The following is a 3073-nucleotide window of genomic DNA, read 5'->3' as shown; positions in this document are numbered from 1 at the left end:
TAGGGTTAGGGTTCGGTTGAACCCGATTCATGTTTTTTTTGCTTGATTCGAGTTCTCCAAGATTATCCCCTTTCCCCTCTTCGGATTTGGGTCTGCTTTTCTCTTCTCCAAATAAGGATTTAGATCTAGGGTTCGTAATCCGACCCTCCCCTTTTCCCCTTCTCTGATTTGATGTGGGGAATTAGGGTTAGGTCTTAGGGTTCGGCTTCGTGAGCCGAGGGCCCTATCTCTTCTCTGATCCGAATGGATCTGTTCTCTTTTCTTCTTTTACCCGGTTAGGGATACACAGAGGCACCTGGCTCTGATGCCATTGTTAAATTTCATAGGACTCAATCGAGTCAAAATCCCAGTAATCAAATATCCTAATACATGATCTACAAAGAGGCATAAAAGGGAGAAAAAGGGATAGGTAGAGTATGAAGTCATAGACCATCGAAGGCTGTAGTGGTCGGAGCAGTCGGAGTGGTGGAAGCGCCGGCCGCGGCCTCGTTCGCGGATGCCATCTGTGCGCCGGCAGTGACGTTCGGTGGAGAGAGGAGTCGGTGCAGTGGCATCCTTGGCGGTGGCGTGTGCGTCGGGGTGGCGTTGCCGGCGTCGGTGGTGCTTCCCGTCGCTGGCAGCGCCCCTTCTCAAGATCGGGTTAGGGTAAGGATGTCGGTGGGGTGTCTGGCGGTGCGGTGAACCTTGTACTGCGAGCCCCGGCCCCCACCTTTCCTTTATAGCGTTGTGCGACGGGGGCCCACCAACCATGTAGGGTTGGGCGCCCCCTATCAGGGCGCGAGAACAAGGCCCAAAGGCCATTGGGCCTAATGACGTAGGAGATCAATCCAACAGCTGCTTGCTCGGAGATACCAACGACAATGTCGCCGAAGAGGCTCTCGGTCCTCCTCGTGCTCCTGTCCAACCTCTTGGCCCCTTCCACTGCCGTGCGCAGCTCGACGCTGTTCCTGGCGTGCTCTCCTCACTCCGTGTCGCCCAGCGTCGGGCACCGGTCACCACATGGGCGGCCATGCTCGCCGCATAATCAGCGTCCAACGCAGCTCGCGCGGCCACGCTCGCGGCGGGGACCTGGCCGGGGCCGCTGGTCAGTGACGCAGCCAAGAAAGGGCCACGCCGCTCGATCATGCTGATCGTGCTGGGCCGGCAGCTCCTCATCATCCCCAGCTACGTCGCCCGTGCATGGCTCAGCACGCCGGCCCAGCCGCTCCTCATCGCCATCGACCCCAGCAACGACGCCGTGTGGGTGCCGTGCACCGCCTGCACGGGCTACGCCCCAGCCCTGGCGCCGTCGTTCGACCCGACGCGGTCGTCCACATACCGCCCCATGCGCTGCGGTGCACCGCAGTGCTCGTAGGTTCCCAACCCGTCGTGCCCCGGGGGTGCGGGCGCGTCGTGCGCGTTCAACATGTCGTACGCGGCGCCCACGTTCCAGGCGTTGCTCGGGCAGGACGCGCTCGCGCTCGACGTTGTCATGGCGGCCTACATGTTCGGGTGCCTCCACGTCGTCACGGGCAACTCGGTTCCGCCGCAGGGGCTCGTCGGCTTCGGCCACGGGCCGCTCTCGTTCATGTCGCAGACAAAGGACGTTTACGGCTCCGTCTTCTCCTACTGCCTGCCGAGCTACAAATCCTCCAACTTCTTCGGCATGCTCAGGCTCGGTCCCGCTGGGCAACCGAAGCGGATCAAGACGACGCCGTTGCTGTCCAACCCGCACCGCCCTTCGCTCTACTACGTCAACATGGTCGGGATCCGCGTCGGCAGCAAGCCCGTGCCGGTCCCGGCGTCGGCTCTCGCGTTCGACCCGGCCAGCGGCTACGGCACCATCATCGATGCTGGGACGATGTTCACGTGGCTGTCCGCGCCTGTGTACGCCGCCGTGCGCGACGCGTTCTGCCGCAGGGTGCGGGTGCCGGTGGCCGGCCCGCTCGGCGGCTTCGACACGTGCTACAACGTGACCGTCTCCGTGGCGACCGTCATGTTCGTGTTCGACGGGCAAGTGTCGGTGACGCTGCTTGAGGAGAACGTGGTGATCCACAGCTCATTGCATCACTTGCCTGGCGATGGTGGCGGGGCCGCCGGACAGCATCGACGCGGCGCTCAATGTGCTGGCCACCATGCAGCAGCAGAACCATCGCGTGCTGTTCGACGTCGCCAATGGCCGCGTCGGTTTCTCACGCGAGCTCTGCACGGCCTGAAATCAATAGAACCTAAATGAATCTATTATGTACACAAGTGTTCAAATTCCAGTGGCGCTGCCACAACGTGACTTCTAGCATGCATCCCTCGTTCATTGCTATCAGCGTTTGGAACGGGGGTTTAATCAAACGCCCTTGTTTAATCGTCTGCTCAAGAACGTGTGACTTAAGAATTTTAGTGTTCACTTTTATCATCGGTAATGGTACAAACACGACGTCCGACAACTCTTTCCACATGGACGCATGGCGTAACGTGCACCACAACTTTATCTTTTTTATTACCTATCATTTCCATGTCTCTTATTCTCATCCACTCATCGCTTTCTTATCTGCTTCCACTACATTAATGTTCTTCTCTGCTCTATTTCCCTTTCTCTACATTGCTTTGTTTCAACGAGTGACACAGCCAGATCCTTAGGCCTAGCTGTTCGTGAAGAGGAGGAGGTACCTAGAGGTGGCTCACATAAGCCTAGACATGTCCCTTGCGATGGAAGGCGTATGCGAGGCAAAAACGCGCCCACCGACCGTAGCCTGTGCCGCCCCCACCTATCCTCTGTGCTATGCTACCTAGCTCTGTGTTGCAGGTGAGCTCTACGCCGCCAGCGAGCCCACCGGTCACCTCCACGCGCCCACCACCCGCCCTTTGCGCTCACCATGCACTCATGCTTCCCCCACACCCGCTCTCTGTGCATTGCCGCCTAGCTCCGGGTTGTCGGCGAGCACACCTGTGACCTCCACGCGCCGACGAGCCTCCATTTGTGAAGCAGCAAGGAGATGTTTGCCCTGAAAGAGGTATGTTTCGAGTGTTTCAGATGTTTTAAAATGTGTTGCAAGTGTTTTATACCGATGTTGCAAAAGTAGATTGGGATGTATATGTT

The 3073-nt window shown here is 58.5% G+C and overlaps 1 pseudogene; it reads left to right on the top strand.

Annotated features, from left to right (window-relative positions):
- The first annotated feature begins 860 nt into the window (after positions 1–860).
- Positions 861–2195, top strand: LOC136459933 (aspartyl protease AED3-like; annotated as a pseudogene).
- The last annotated feature ends 878 nt before the right edge of the window (positions 2196–3073 follow it).

Source organism: Miscanthus floridulus, chromosome 6 (assembly GCF_019320115.1).
Source record: "Miscanthus floridulus cultivar M001 chromosome 6, ASM1932011v1, whole genome shotgun sequence".
In the NCBI taxonomy this organism is placed as follows: Eukaryota; Viridiplantae; Streptophyta; class Magnoliopsida; order Poales; family Poaceae; genus Miscanthus; species Miscanthus floridulus.
This window is presented reverse-complemented; position numbering and strand designations above follow the sequence as displayed.